General features: G+C 41.2%; 1 protein-coding gene across 4 annotated transcripts in view; it reads right to left on the reverse strand.

Annotated features, from left to right (window-relative positions):
* Nucleotides 1–17762, reverse strand: part of mcamb (melanoma cell adhesion molecule b) — a 30354-nt gene that overhangs the window by 11997 nt on the left and 595 nt on the right. The window lies entirely within an intron of this gene.

Below are 17762 nucleotides of genomic sequence, written 5' to 3' on the forward strand. Positions count from 1 at the left end.
AAGCTGAACAACAGCTCTGACAGCGACACGCTGGCAAAGCAGGGCCTCTCTGGTTTTATGAGCTCCCTTCAGCAAACAATATTCTTATCCCTGAAGAGTGTGTGTTTGATCCTGAGACAACAATTTCACATGCTGAGTGTGTGATTTGCACAAGAGAAGGGAATGTGCTCTGAACGCTATCGTAAATATCTGCTGCAGACCCTGAGGAGAGGAGAGGAGACTGTGGCAAGTGTGGATTCACTACGATGATGCAAATTTCATATTATTACATGTGTATTACAAGTAAAATAGGACCTCAGGTCACTACCCGTTTCAAATTACTTGGTTTAAATTACTTGTTTTGTCTGACCAATAGTCCACAACCTAAAGATGTTCAGATTGCTATCACATATATCCAAGAAAAGCTAAAAAATGTAGAACAATTAAGAGAAGGTTTGTATCATTATAGGCTGTTTGCTAACTATGCAGCCAGAGCCAGTAAGTGATTAGCTTACAGACTGGAGACCCAGTCAAAGAGATGGTCCAGCACACAATTGGTCCCAAACTGTTCATTACATTTTTTTTAGCAAATAAAAGCATTCAAAAAAACTTCTGTGAAGTTGTGGAAGCACATATATAATATACAGTCGTATATTATGTGATAATGTCAAAAAGCGATTTTAAAAATGGAGAATGCATCATAAAGGATTCCCACACAGAAAGAGGAAAACGCTTACAACAACAACACTGTCTATGTTCCCACAAATACGCAGAAAAACATAAAACACACCATGAACATTACAGTTAAAGGGATGTTTAGCTTTGATTTATGAAGCTTATTGAGTCTGGTTCATACATGAACATATTCTTCCATCATAATTAGTATGTCAGCGCTGATAATCAAGCTTCAGAGAGCTCCAAGCTGCAGGTGATCCCTCTCCAGAAATAAACACCTTTGTTCAGCTGGTCCCCCCCCCCCCCCCCCCCCGAAAAAAAAAAAACACAGCTCATCGCAAAAAGAGGGTGGATTGTATTCAAAGGCACTGCAAAGTTAGGTGCACTTAAAGATAAGACAATATAAGCCCGTTATAAAAGGAGCGCAGACCCAGAAAGGATAAGATCATCTCTGGGGAGAAGTCGCATCAAAGACATTGTTGTGTCTACAATGACGTCAAAGCCTTTCGTCAGGATGAGCGCGATGATAACAAAACTTCCTGCCAGACTCAGAGCTATAAAATCTCCTCATTCAGTCCCCTCAATACAAGAAGAAGAAACCCTCCCATAAACAAAGAAAACTATTGTCAGGTGATCAGCAGACATCAGGATCATTTATTTTTAAACATTTATGACTGTGTTTTTGAACAGACGCTCTGACACGTACAGTAGACAGATGAGATGAAGCATGCGGTTGTTCAAAGGCTGGAATCTGTTTTGAATCCCTAACCATGAAGGGTTTAGTTGACAGGCTGCAGTCGGGCTGCCCTCTCTCTTGTCTGCTCTGGCAGCTGGCCCAGACCACAGATGGTCATTTGTGAGGGAGGAGAGGAGAGGAGAGGAGAGGACGTCCACCTTCAGCATATTAACTGGCATTCAAACCAGATTATCGTCCTGGACTCTTTTTGACATTAATCTAACTGGCTGGCAGAAAAGTGGCGCAGGTGCAGAACATGGTCCCACAATTATTTATGGAAACTTACTTTTTCAAAACTTTCTTTAGTACAGAAACGTTACTTCTAAGAGACAGGGCTGCAACACGGACGGAAGCTCAAAGCCAGACCGGCGGTCTCTAGACAGTGTGATGTTTGATACAGCACACAATGTGGAAATGCTCAACAAATGAGTGCAAGGGGAAAGGTAATTAGATAATCAAAATGATTCGGCCCCTTAGGAGTATGGGAATGCTCAGAAAATGTCATGGTAGTGACCTCATGACATTTCATCCTCTTGGGACCAAGAATATACTGAATAAAGCAGATTTCTTCGTGGAAAATGTTGCCTGACGGTGGTGCTAATGAAAAGGTCAGAAGGTCACCAGAATATCCTTTAATATCCGTAGCAACATTTCCGGTCAACCTGGCTACTAGCTGTTGAGATGTATTTGATGTGGATAGACAGACAGACACCAACTTCCTTAGACACTGCTGCCTGTGGGGGGAAAAAAAACATTAAGAAAGCTCTTCCTCAAATCTGACGAAAAAGAAATCAGATCAAAGCAGCAGCAGCGACCGACAGGATGACCGCTGAGGTCAAGGGTGAGCAGATACACACACACAACCTGAGATCTGTCAGCCTGCATGTCTGGGAGTTGTGAGGTGGGACGAGCACATCAGACGTGCAACAAGAGCTGGTAAACACACACACACACACACACACACGCACACACACACACTGACGATTCTGAGCTGTATCTAACTGACCTGAACTTGACTCGACTCCAGCACTAAACACATTATTACATGGGATGCAAATGTTTCAGAGCACATGACATACGTGCTACTCAGCTACGTTTCATTCACTAGTTTCCAACCGCCTCATTCAGTGATTCTCAAGCAGCCTTTCTGCTCTCTCCAAAAGGAAATATCTAGTCCAGAACCCATTAATCTGAAAGAGAGAGCACGCAGTTTTGTTTGCGTTACAGAGTCTTTATATAACCCGTTTCTTCTAGACACAAATTTTAAGGTATTGTATTAATATTTACATACCGAGGAATCCCATGCTTAGACTTCATTTCATGTTTAATTTACTCGTGGCATGTCCCCCAAAGAAAAGGCTGAGGCTTCACTGAACTAAGACATGAAAGGACGAGCATGATTATTAAAAGGAAGTAATGATATCGGGACAGCAGAGCTTCCCTGTGTATACGTGTGTGTGTGTGTGTGTGTGTGTGTGTGTGTGTGTGTGTGTATTTGGACATGAACCTAGTTTTAATTGCTTGCCATCACCCACTAGCTTATCGTGTCAGGTGATAGCACTGCTGAGTATGTATGTATGAACACAAAGGCAGAAAAAAAAAAAAACATATGGGAGCATAAGTATAATCACACTAACAATGACAGGGGTTGTATTACATTCAGTTACAATTTAATAATTTAATACTGAAACAGAGCATGCATACCACAGTGTATATGACTTTGAACCAAACATTTCCCCTCAGGCACGCTGCAAATGAAGCGACAGCTCGGGGACATGTTTCCAGCCCTGTCACATCTAAGAATAACAATGGCCTATCAAGCTTGTTTGCTTACATGATAAAGCAGAATTACAGTGCACTGACCCGACTGGCACCAGAAATAGCAACTCTGCTTCAGGACAGGGTGCGACAGAGAGAGAGAGAGGAAGCATGGGAAAACAGTGCCTCAGTCAGGCTTCTCTCTGTATAGAAGTAAATAGGTCTAAGGGGAGTGAATAGAGTGAAGCGTTAACATGAGAAAACAGATAAACGATGAGCGAGAGAGGATAGAGAAAGAAAAGACAGAGGTGGGAGAAAGCAAGCGATGTGTGAAGAAAGAGGGTGTTTGGTTCTCTGACATTTATCGCACTAATCCCTCAATGGCACACTTACAGTATCTTGCAGGACATGTTCTCAAGCTGAAGTGAGAAGAGAAATATAGAGAGACGAACTAGTACTCTAGTACTCCCTGACTGACCTTCCACTCATTGCTCCTGACAGGCTGCAGGATGTGAATTATGTGCAAGTCGTGTCATACAAAGGCACCTTTTACTATATAGGTGACAATTTCACTCTGCAGCTCTCTGATTCATGTCAAATATATTCATAACTGGTATTAAAATCTGGTAAAAAAAAAAGAGGCATTATAATTCTGACTTGCAGTTTAACATTTATGGCTTTGCAAAGATTGAATTGCGATCTTTTAAATATTAAACAGCTCTGTGTGCAAGATATGAAAATACATAATGCATGAAACATTTAAAAAATATGAAAGTGCTAAAGCAGCACAGCAATTTTCACTTAATGTAAAGGTGCCAGTTTGAATATTTAAAGCATTATATACAGTATATGCTTCAGCTTATGGCAGTTATTGAGGCACTGCCAATTCCACACATTACAATCACTTTACTCGTAATTGGCATAACTACTCGGCCTGTAAGAAGAGTTGTGAAATGTCTTTGGTGGCAAAATGACACTGATGATGTCATCGGGGCAATTTTATGGAAGGCCTGGGTTACAAACTGTTGACGGGTATTGCAAATATGGTCTAACAAAAGATACCATTGTGTTGCATCGTGGGATTTAGAGGATCCAGCGATTCTGAAGCTTTGCATTTTGCCAAAACTGACCATAACTTTTGATGCTTTTTTATGATTTAATCTCTCTTTTGCAAGTCCCTAAACTTCATGGTGGTTCAATACTGGCAAGCCCCTTTATCTGAATCTGGAAGCAGATATTCTGAATACTATCTATGCGATATTTCCTTTATTAAGTATAAGAAATGTTGGTTTCTTTTCAAGATGTAAGCTAGTTAAGGGGAAATATATGGGTTCAATTGTGTCTCCAGTCAATGAAAATCTAGTCTTGACAAGCAGATCATGTCTCCTGGAGGACTAAGATTCTTCATAGACATATTTGAGGGATGGGTCGACCCAGCCAAATTCTTATCCACCCTGCAAAGACCCATTGCCAGAACAGAAGCCCCACTTAGTTTGGTAACTCGGCTTGGCTAAATGGTGTAAAGGAATGTTGTGAGCAACTCTTAAAAACGTATACACTAAAGTCCTTGTCGCATGTTCATCAATCAAATTAGTCCTGTGACGCACCCCAAGGCATTTTAACACACACACACCACACACACACACGGGGCTCTTGGCCTTAATCAGGCACTCGCAACGAAAAGGACTCTCAGTGATATACAGCTCCTGGCACAGCAGACACATTTATCCATCAACTCAACATGCAGCAAAGTTTATAATGCCCATGAATGAGCCACACAAATAAAACAACGACATTTGTCTGCACTAGAGACTAATAAAGTAATAAATATGCATGATATTGTGATGCTAACTATCCTCTCTGATCCACAGTGCACGATGACATCATTAGGGATCTTTCCAACCCCTCCCACACTAGGCTCTTTGACCAAAGTGCGTTTCACTCTTTCTTCATAAATATGCATGCTTATTTATCCTGTTTGCTTGCATTAGCATTCACCAGTTACCAAGGCTTTCTTTTACTAATGAGGAGTCTGACCTCACTAACGTTGCATCAAGAGGAGACGTTTCTAAAACTAGTCTTGTTGCTGCGACCTTGGCCTGGGTGGATGGCTCTATTCCTGCTATGTTGGCTGCACACAGTAACTCTCCTCTAGTACTGTACAGAGGACCGGCCAACAGCTCCAAATAGAAATAGCTGCAAGAAACTAGACTCTGAGGTATTACGGGAGTTTCAGGTGTGAAAGCATCAAGATAGGATGAGTGCAGATTGGTAAACCAGATGTAGCTGATCAGTATCAAATTACATGTTTAATGTTCCAAGGTAAATGAACCCGAGCATGTACAACTTTCATGGATATTGTGCTGAAATGATAAGTAAATTGATTGTTTAGTCTAAACGGTCGATGGAAAATTAATCGCCAACAATTTTGATATACATTTCAAGTCCGTTATTAAACAAAATGTCAAGAAAACTGTTTTTATTTTCTCAAAATTAAGGTATCAAAGAAAAACAGAAAGTTTCATAATACAAAAAAATCATTGGACGCGACCCCCAAAAAACGTTGTACACAGTTGGAAGTGGAGACTGCTCCTCTGCATGAGGCCCGTGTGGAGTCCAGGTGATAGCTTTAATAGCTGTGTGCAGGGACAATGAGATGGACAGTGGCAGCTGCAGCAACCAAACTGCACATTCCCACGATGCCTGCGAGAAAACAAGGTCAACTTGTCATAGTGACCCGCCAGACACTTTCCCTAACAAACACACACACACCCACACACACACTGATCCCCAGGGTGCTGGAGCCGAATGCTGGCAGTATCCACTCAACATGCCATCAGAATTAACGATTTCTAAAAGGCAGAGGAGACGAAGGCTACAAAGAATGTAAATACAGAGGAGAGGATCAGAGTGGACCACACAACAGGGAAGATAGGGAGGGAGTCACATCGCTCTCTGATGTCTCCTGGTGATCTGACGCTATATTCCATTTCAACGGACCACCTGTTGTACAGATCAGACCTGGCTCGGTTCTCCGCATGCCGGACTCCAGTCCATCTTTCAGGGGGGGCTCTGCAGAATCACAACTGTTACAGCAGCATGGCAGTTTAGTTTTGGATGGGTGTCTTATAAGGTAATGTCGTTTGTTTTCTCTCGCAGCATTTCCAGAAACAGTGTCCCTGCTACTCACAGAACACATAGTCCCTCTGAAAACTGATGAACAATATCGTCAGTAACTCCAATGAAAACTCCTCACAAATAAAATGTCATCCGCCTCCATTGTATTGGCATGGCGGATCCATTTTAAGGGACAAATCTCTTAGAAATAAATGCCTGCCTGGGTAGGGGTAAGTGAGAGAACTAGTATTTTAGATAGTAGTCGCAGACCACAGCCGTGAAGATCCAACCGCAGGCCTTCAACTGCGAGCAGCAGCACAGGTTCGCTGACCTGAGGCGATCCCTCTTTGGTGAGCAGCTCTTTGGTCTTCCCTCAGCACTTACACTCAAAAGAGAGTTCACTCTGTTCCCCAGCCTTTGATATCTATTTGGCAACAAAACCTACTCCACACTCAGCTATTTTGATATGCCCCCACAACCGCACACGCAAACACACACAGATGCATATAAAATATGTGTTGAATATATGACTTCTGACTTCATGTGGGATGCGGTCATCTTCCCATGTCCAAAGCCCCGACTCCCATGATAAAAAAAAAAAAACATTGTTAAATTGCTCTCACAAATCTATGCCTACTTGCATTTCTATTCCTGTGTGTGTTTGAGTGAATCTCAGAAGGCCATTTCCTCCTGCCTGCTCCCATAGTGGTACAAACGCCCCCTCCATCCTCTTTCCCACGTCCCAGACGACAAAATGGTCTCCATATCAGCCCCTCTGTGAGCAGGCAGAAGTAAAATAACACAAGCTGCTTTGGAAGTATGGGAAAGGCCAACGGGCACGGTATTTTTACAATGCGTAATGGTACAGAAACTCAGAGAGAGAGAGAGAGAGAGAGAGAGAGAGAGAGAGGTCCCATGACATTGCTTCACAAGTATGAAATGTACGTTGCTTGCTGCTGGCATATTATGGCTAAAGATAGATCGCAGATAAACACACACACACACGCACACACACACACACAGAAAGCTCTTTACTCATTGACTCACGGGATAAAGTACTCAGCAGCAGCTCTGTCCTTTTTTGGTGGACACTGCAAGTGGTAATAATGAATCGCAAAATCTTTTCCTGCTCTTTCATGACAAGACATACATGTGTTACCTTTGTGTGTATGTACAGGTGGGAGTTGGTGAATATGTGCGTTTGTTTGATACAGAAGTGTCTGCACCACAATCATATATCAAATGCAAACTTGTTGAAAAGTTGTATTTGTTCAGAAGGTCATGTTAAACAGTAGTTTGTGAATATATATGTGGGTGTGTGTGTGTGTGTGGGTGTGTGATTTCCTGCCTGAGAGAGGAAGTGGTGACCTAAAACTGCATTCATGGTCGAGGGAGACTTAAAGTAAGTTACATTGGCAATAGAACCCATTACATTAATAAAGTATTGATACCATTTCATGGACCTCATTACATAATCCTCTAAAATCGTTGGCTGTGTACATCTTCTACACACTACCGTATCCTCCTTAGCTGATTTCCCATTGTTTTTTACTTGAATGAATGAATTATCCCTCACTGTGTTGTGTGCAGCCACAACATCCTGTTTTAATGGGTAATGCATCACATCGTGGAGGTAAAGATGTCATTTAAGGCTGCTTTAGATACTGTCCACACAGGTTCAAATCCCCAGTACAATGAAGGAGGATTCACAGGTAAGTAATGTTTTTAATTGCACTAATGTTCTTGTAAACTGTATCAGTGTTGACGTGACATCATCTCTTGCTCACATGCTTTGCCTCTTTATTACAGGACAAATAATAAAAATATGTCACATGTTGTGATCTGAGGTCCTGGGTGTGTGCAGCATGATGAAGCAAGCTATGCAGCGATGAAAACAATGGCTCCTTTTGACTGCATCAGCTGTTTCAACTTGGAGAAGGCCGATTAAAATAAAATAACCGAAACCAAATAAAATCATACCAGATCACTTTCCTGGATGTCTGCTGTGACCGAGATATTTTAGCAATCACCGTTTCATCAGAAAAGAAAGAACAATAAATAATTAACAGGAAAAATAAAACTAATGTATAAGTGAAGCGTTGAGATATACTCCTATATGACAGAAAACACTTTAAATTCAGACATTAATAATCCTTTAGATATACACAATAGAGTCAGAGATGAAAACAAACCATATAAGTGAGCTACTAACAGCGACCTAGTGTAACTAAACACTGTACAGCCACAGCAAACACATCCGTTTGCTCTGTGGAGTCAGCGGCACGGTGTCATGGCTGAGGCCTGACAGGTTGCATTAGGTTTAAAAGGATCCTAATGTGCATTAGATCAGCACGGAGCATTATTTCAGGAAAACAACATCCATTATTAAGCAGGGTGTTGAAGCGTCGGAGAATAGACAGAGATCCTGACAGGCCTCTGGTCTCCACTTGTGCCTGTGAAGCTCCCAGAGGACAACTTCAGATCCAAGGATCAGCTCAAGCTTTGTAGATAGTTCTCCTTCTAGCATCTACATACAGCAGCACTGAGAACGCAACACAATGCAACTTAAGAAAACGCATGCATATCAGACCAGTCACAGACTTAATCATTCTACCTCAACTGAACCTCTAGCCACTGATGGGAGAGAGATGATGGGTTTATTAGTAACATAACTTTCCAGTAAGTAGCCATGGTTCAAACGAGCATTGCTGGAGACTCTTGTCTGTCACAGGAAAAAGCTAAAGAGACCAGAGGTCAATGGGAGAGGAGTTCCTCTCATATTGGCAATAAGAGGGACACAGAAGAGTCTGTGTGTGTTTGACCTCCGAGCCGAGACGGAAAGGGAAAAAGCACATAAATCATTGTGTGAGAATGGAAAAAGAGACCAGAAATCAACCAGTGATGGAGTAGATGCTTATGGATTCTGCATTCATCTGCCACACCACCAATCATTCTTATAATATTGTCTAACATCAGCTCAAATCTCTATGTAGTGTTTTGAACACCAAAGGTGTGAGAAGGTTTGAAGTTAACCCCTCTGCTCTGGTTTCAAATCAACCTTCAGTTTCACACCACAAATGTAAAGCACATGCCTGTTTTTTCCTTCTCAATGCTATAAACTGTTCTCATGAACACAGCTGACCGTATATCATGTTGGAAAAAATCAATCACACAGCAAAGCTTTCACTAGTTAACTCCATGTGCTCAGCGTGCCAATGTCTGGAAACCACATCTTCCACATCTAGGTTACGAAGAAAATTCAAGACCATCGTCGAAGCCATTTCTGTTCACCATCTTATCAGCATCAGATACCAGGTACAGCTGGCTTTGTTTAAAAATCATATTCTGTATTCTGCTGCATTAATGTCTGAGTAATGCTTTACAGGATGACAGATTTGCTTGCTGGATATCCTGCAGCTCGCTGGAAGCTTCCCTCCTGACAACATTGTTTAAGATTGGAATCTGAAGAAGACAGACTTCTTAGTCTCTTTTAAAGTATCGTAGTACCTTGTCACACGAATGTCCTCGAAGAAACGAAACACTAGCACTCACAGATAAAGGGTTTAATTATTTACTATGGGAACAGTTAAGAAGCCATCATCAGCCTCAATATGTTCCGTCTCTCTTGATTAACTTACGTCGACATACAGTAGAGCATCACGCAACATGTCGAAAGTGAATATTTTTGAAGAGTTTATAGTTAAATCTTCCTTTGCCATGTTTGTGTTTGCATGTCTGTCTGTGCGGTTACTTAATATATCAGCTGATCCTAATTGAATTTGGCTCATATCATCTCACCATATTTCATTCCTAAAATAGGGTGGAACCAACCACGTCAGCTCACACTCATCTACGATAACAGATCTGGAGGTAAACAGCAGACACACTGTACAACCAAGGTGTTTGCATTAAAAGGCATTAGAGCAGCTGTTTTCAGAACAATGCATACACAACTTCAAACAATTTACTTTTCAGGTTTCAGGTTATCCACAGTGGACTATTCATTTAAATACACGTAGTTGTTACAAACTAAATGAGCTATCTCTTACAACAGTTAAGACACTGTAAACCTCAGAAACCAACAACAACAGTGTGGCAATTGTTTTTTATGTGATATTTTTGTGGTTTTGATGGATTTAAGTTACTCAATTTCCTTATGAATTAAGCAAAGTGGTATTGGAGTTTGACATTTGGCCCGGATGACATTCATAATACACATGTGGCCCATACATCACACATCCCTGATCCCATCTGACAGTGTGAATGGTGTCGATTTCTACATTTTGGTAAAACTCCACACCCATGCAACGCCTAAGAATGATCACTATTTCTTAAGGCCAAACCACTATGTAGAAACCATCGTTTTGACATCGGAGTCACTGTGACAAAAAAGGAACAGCTGGCTCGTCTGGGGGCCACAAAACAACTGTTGAAACAAAGGGAGGAAAAAAAGGGATTTTGGAGGGAAACAAATGCCTGAACTCAACCTACAAGTGAAGTCTAACGCATGTGTGCTCTTGATGTGAAAAGGCAAAGAAGAAAGAGTTTAGATAAGCCTGTAGTGAATACATAGAGGTACATGAAATTCTCCCACTGCATTTAACCCTTACGACCCACTCTACCCACTGAGCTACAGCAGATAGGGTTGAATTAGGATCAACTTAGAAACAACATAACTTTGAGTGAACATAACTTTGAATAAAAATACACAGATTTAAAACTGAAATCAACTGAATTCCGTGTTGAATCTTCTGATTATATTCTTGTAACACAAACGGGCCGAGGTGAAAATAAAGGCAGGAAGTTTCTTGATTACAAAAAGCTGCTCAGTGTTTGTTTGTAAAGCTGCATGCCTACTGTGGGCGCTCCCATTAACACCAGTAACATGGCAGCTGTTTGGACCCTTAATTAACAACATATTACTCCATGAGCTGAATGGCTGCTGGAAAAGAGTAGAACAATCACAGCCCTCCTTCCTCTGTGAAAAAAACTTCATTTTCTTGCAAACAAGTCTTGGACAAACAGCTGAAGTGTTCCACTTTCAGACGCTATTAAAACCCAAACTCCAAAATCCAAACAACATACTTCTTGGGAAGAAAAACACAAAAGGTTGAAGCATATTTTCCTAAACGTTGCACTGCTATAAGAGACTATTTTAATAAGTATTCAAAGGTGTAAATCAATGGATTTCCTTTTAAAAGATGATTGCAGCCCTTGACCAAACACTAGCATGTGCTGCACCTCTCCACCACGTCTTACATAATCACAGACGTCTTCTCAGTGACCTCCTTAGTAATGTTGATGTTTTTGGCTGATGAGAGTTTTCTCAATTTTTTTCTAAAGAAGAAGAACCCGCTGGAGGTTTACAGTTCATTTCAGGACCGGTACGACATTGTAGAGTTCGGTTTGGTTTGTTGTTTCAACCGTGACCCAAGTCTAACTAGCAAGCCATCCCACAGAGTATAGACTCATGTGTTATTGTTGCAGTAACCTCGCTGCACAGAAGTCTAGCAGATAATCTGGAAGAATAAAAGAACAACTACTCATATTACATTTACAACAGGACAAGAAGTGATAATAAAATGATAAGCACTTCTTGTCCGATACAATGATGGTAGCTCCATCCATATCTGCTCTCCACTTCATATCCATGTGTAGCATCAAAAGGGTCTGGGGGTTTAGTGCCTTGCTCAAAAAGGACCTGACAGTTTGATAGGGCTGTAATACTCGTCTGGTGAATTGTGCTCTGAATACAATACTTGAGAGAGAGAGAAGGCCTACATCCTGCTTCAGAGTTTACGAGGTTCTCCACCTGCAAAACACTGAACTGAGCAACCGTAGATGCAACAAAACCCTTCATCCTGTTTGTATTTTCATTACAACGGTCTTGTCATTTTGACTCTTGGCTTTGAAAGCACCACATTGACCTCGTAACTTCTCACACGGCAGTTAAAAAAAGGTCCAAGGTCACTAAAAGAAATTAAAAGAAGAGGCGTTTTTTTTTTTGTGAGTTTTACAATTTTCCTGCTTTCCTTGAGTCGGACAAAAAAAAGACAGGCTTTCAATATGATTTATGTCCCCGTTTGCCGAAGGCTTAATGGTGAGCTTGTCCCCTTTTGGCTCAATTTCTGGTTGTTTAAGGGATCAGGTAGCAGCTCCTGACACAGCCAACACCTTTCTCAGTGCTGAGGCTTTTATACTTAGTGCTCATGTTTACTCTCACAAAATCACAACATCCTAAGAACTACAACAGTTTGGAAAACCTTTTTTTAGATCTGCCATGACTGTGGCTGAGGCCATGCATACATAGGACATAAATAGATAGAGCAAGACGTTTAATCAAATCGAATTTATTCATTATTAATGAAATCAGTGACTTTATCGACATTTACAGCATGGCCACAGAGAATTCTTGTCTCTAAATGGGAATAGGTTGTACATTTCAGATAACATACTGCAGAAGCTTAATCACTGATCAAAATGATTACTTAAAACTATTGTTTCCACAGTTAACATACATCGGTGAATCTGACTTTGCATGCATTTTCTTAGGTTAGCAAAAATTCCAAAGTCTCCATTTAAAGAGTGTAATATTTCAAAATATGAACAAATAAGAAAACAATAGTTTGTGTGTATCTAGTGGTCCAATTCCTGCTGGACGTTACCACCTTCACTCGCTCGGATTTCCATCTAATAAAACCAAAATGCCAAAAAGAAGAAGCCTTTCAATTTGTGTGGTTTGAAAGATTGTTTGCCACATTTAGTATTTTTGGTATGATGACAAAATGCACTAGGTACAATGCATGTACAGTATCCTCAATTGACATTGTGTAGGTTAGTTAAGGTGTTTATTATGACTAGAATACCCATCATACTAAACCCTGAAAACATTTTCCACACTTTTCTCACAGCTTATTCACAAACAGTTTGTGGGCAGCTGAATTTTAGCTACTCTGGTCAGGAGCTGGGGAGGTGTTGTGTTTATAAGCTCAATAAATGAATTCTTTCAAAATTGTAAAGATGTACTTTTAGGGTTAAAATTTAGACAGTCAGGTTCTACAATGTGTCACCGACAGTGAAACTGTAACCCCGCTTTGCACAAAAATAACCCATGATGACAACAGATCATTAAGTAATGGCAGTGAGCTGACCTGTGTGTGTGTGTGTGTGTGTGTGTGTGTGTGTGTGTGTACCAGGTGTACGCAGCTGTCCGTCTGATCATGGAACTTCAAAGGCCGTTAGAGCAGCAGTAAGTGGTAACAGTCAGATGCTGTGCTTGCTAAAGGTGATTTTAAACTGTCTGACATGAACAGATTTAGCCTGCAGTCAATTCAAGAGCAGTACATCAGAGTACACTGTACAATGTTTGTCGAGGCCCCTCCAATATGACGTACAGGTGAAATGCCTCATTGCACATCTGCAGACAAGGCAGATATTGTGGTAAGGCATCACTGGTGAAGTGTTTCCTATAAAACCAAACTGTGTTGGAAGATGCTTTGGACGAATCAGAAAAATATGTATTTCTGAAAGCAGTTTTCAATTGAAAAATCACTTTCATCACAGATGTTTAGAATGAAAGTCAACATGTGTAAAATAAAAAAACATTTTTCTTTGGGACAAAGGCCTATTTCCCCCCCCCGTTCTGATAACAGACGACTGAACAAGGCAGAATATGAACTTCCTTCCTTCCTTCGACACAGTAAACAAGTGTTAAACCACACGCTTTGGCAACAAAAAAGTGTTGATATTAAGATATCATTCAACAAGGCTTGGCTGCAGATTGTTTCTTTGCTTGAGCTACGCTATACAAACAATCATTTGCTGCTACTCTGTGAAACGCACACAAAATGGCCCTGATGACAACAGCACCATGTCCTGGGAGCTTTATCCACCAGGAGCAGCCCCCCCCCCCCCTCTCTCCATCACTTGTTTGCTATATTGACCCAGGTAATGGTGATAATGGATGTGATTCTCATCAAAAGGAAGATCAAACAGTAAAAGGAAACCCTGTGCTCCTACAATTTATGCTCCCAAGTGCAAAGCCTCAACCCATTATATGGTTCAGCAGGGAGACGCCATGAAAATGCTGTTTTATTTGAAAAAAAGAAAACAACGCCTGGTATAGAATACTGCTGGGAAGACACGTTTTTTTCAGGCCAACTCCAAATTTAGCATCTCATTGGTTCCCTGTACAAAAAGCTAATGGGATTTTTTCATTGGATTTTGGTTTATTGCAGAAAATAAACTCTGTGGCAAACTAAAGTTGCTGCATTGTTACCAACAACCACATCTCTGCCAATATCTATTATAGGGTTACGGCATTACCACAGTAATAATCTCACGGTGACATTTTAAAGCCAGCCTTGGAACGTTTTGCAGAACAGCAACAGCTGTGGCCACAAGCGGTGATTACTGTATGGATTACTTGATAATGGCACACTAAATTTCACTTGATGTCATCATAGACCAAACCAACAGAGCAGGTCCAATCGGACCATAAGCAGGGGACAACGATGTCTTTTGGGCGTTGTATAAAACCTCCTTGACGTCTGTGACTGAGTGAGACACAGTAATGTCAGTTAGACAGCAGCTCCTATTAGCCACTGGCTGTACCCGACTAAATAACAATGGAAGATGCGAACGATTGTTTGTGAACTCAAATTTTGAGATTGTACAAGATCATGCTTTTTCTTCATTCATACATTAGGCTCATTTTACATACTCACAGTCTTGTATTATGTAACCTTTTAATGCTAAAACAGAGACGGATGGCAACACCATCTTTGTTTGGTTTGACAGGGTTTTGAGAATAGGTGCATTATCCTTAATAAAAAAAAAAAGTAAGAGTCCTTTAAACAGTAAAAAACAGACAAAGATACGAACACTCTCGAGCCTTTGTACTGTTTCCTTTCCAGGTTTCACTGTTGGATCTGGATTATGTTTCACTAATCCTAACAACTGCAAATTCACCAAAACAACTTTAGACATCTCCAGATTGATGTTGCACCGTCACGGCCCAGATCAAAAACAGCGATGAACTGCTCCTTTCCTGTGCGGCTTCCTGGGAAGTCTGTTGCATGGGAACCCATAAACAGAGCGCTCAAGGCTTTATTTCAGGACAAAGATAGGACACCACATGCCTGTGACGAACTTTCTCCACACACAAGGACCTGGCTTTGGGGCATAGCGATGAGACTATGATTTGATCAGTTGGTTACTAAGACGCATTGAAGAATATGTCATATTTATGTCACAACTTCATGAATGTATCTTGCAACAGTCTGCTTGCAATGAATACGTGTATTTTCTAATAGACATTGGGAACAAAATATGTGTTCATAATTTAAAGAAGGACCTCCAAACTCCATTGTCTGCTCATTTATGCACAGAAATGAACAGTCCTCTGTGGATATGGGCTGGAAGAGAGGTTTGAAATTTAGCGACTTCCATTTCAAACCCGCCCTGCTCTGCTGATCCTCTGCCAGATTACTGGGCCTCGATTTTCTGTGCTGCGGTCGAAGCACAACAAGGGCATTTATTGTCCGTGACCAGATCACTTCTTCCTTTGAGCACATGAAAACGAAGCCCAGCGCCTCAGCCGCAGCACAAAATTGATGACCTTTAAATGAGCGCGGTCTAATGTGGCTGCTCTTTGGCCCGGCTTGATTAGCTGATGTCACAGGAAGTGAATAGTATCCTTATTGAGCGCCACCACCGCATTCGAACAGCATGTTTGTCTTTCCTCTGATGTCATCGGGGGGCTGGAGACGGAGATCTGGCACAGACATAATCTCACTTTTTTGCAGCATGTGCACATACATGTATGTTCAAACACTCTCTCAGTCTCTTAGCAGATCCAGCAGGCCTGAGTGGTTGCCAGCCAACACCATCAAATCGTTGGCCTGATAACCACTAAAGATTTCGAGAAAAACTAACCACAAACACTACAACAGCAGTAGTTTGAGCTGAAACGACTGGTCAATTAATCGATTAACAAAAAGTTAATCTGCAGCAATTTTCATCATTGTTTACAGGTGCTATACGTGAGATTCGGAGCATGTCTATGGGGCAACGACAAACGTGCTGGCACTGTAAGATGTAAATGTTTCCATCTGGTCAAACTAAGTGGTAAACAATATAATACAATGAATGTCAGGGTAGATATGGATTGGAGGTGAAGGGCAGCAAGCACAAGGCCTGAAGAAAACCAGAGGATAAGAACAGGAAGCGGACTTGATAAGAGCAGATAGAGTTGGAAGAGATCCTGGACAATGGTCAGGCTGAACTTAAACAGGAGATCAGCACAATACAGGGACAAGGCGGGGGAACGGTTCATGTGGTCGAGGACAAACGACTAGAAGGAAAGGTAAAGACGTGGGGAACGCGGGAGGTCAAGAGAGGAGGGAAGTCTGGCTCACAAAGTGCCTGAGGAAGAGGAAGGGTTGGAGGGAGGAAAGCAGACATTGACCTGCCTTGTTGAAACAAACAAGTAAATGCACACCAACACAAACCACAAACGTAAAAGCCCTTTAAAAGGAAACTGTAATGTGGATAGCTGAGGTGGCATGCCCCTCTCACCCACATAGCACCATATATAAATCTTCAGTCACACGCTCTCTTCTAAAAATAAACATTAATCTGCCATCCAACTTGTTTATTATAGTCTCACGCAGCTGATTTAAAGAAGTACTGTGATTAACAATTTTAAAAAAAGATGATAAACTGCTCAGTTTCACACTCTAAACCTGTGTAGTGAGAGCTGGATCTCACTCTGGGAATGTGTTTGCCTGTGTGTGATAGAAACAGAGTTTGCTGCCCGGGCAGCACTGAGCCACTTGATCACTGCTGGGAACAGACGAGAGCTGACAGAAAGCAGACGGAGAGAGCTCACTGCACTACAACCGGACCTCTGTGGAGTTCGCTGGCTAAAAATACATGCAGCGAACTAGCCATAACCAGCTTCATATGCCATGGAAATGAGCAAAGTATCACTATGTAAATTTAAATTGGAATGTTTTACATAATAATTAGGTATCCAACAGTCCTGACATGTTTATTCACAACACAACAAAGCGGTATAAGTCTTTCTATAATTTCCACTGTTATAAGTTTGCATTCCTCCATTTGTAACTATCACATAACCTGCACACACCCACACTACAGAAGAAATGCATTCAAATTAAGAAAGGTGTGCAAAACTACATAATACTGTATAAGAACGCAGGTTAAGTTAGTGTTACTAAGCCACAGCCTTCTATCATGTTTTGATTAATAAAAGTATATTCCCTCTGAAATCTACCTGCTGTAAGAACTTTTAAAAGATAGGAGGTGAGAAAAAGTAATTTGTAGCACATATACTGTACATACACCCAAGTTACAACAACATAGCGGTGCAGTGGATGGAAGGTTTACTACCTATGTTGGGGGGGGGTAGATTTTTACTGAAAAGTAAAATAAGCAAGAGGGGACTGCGCAGTATCACATCTATTCGGTGTAC

Source organism: Pholis gunnellus, assembly GCF_910591455.1.
Source record: "Pholis gunnellus genome assembly, chromosome: 9".
In the NCBI taxonomy this organism is placed as follows: Eukaryota; Metazoa; Chordata; class Actinopteri; order Perciformes; family Pholidae; genus Pholis; species Pholis gunnellus.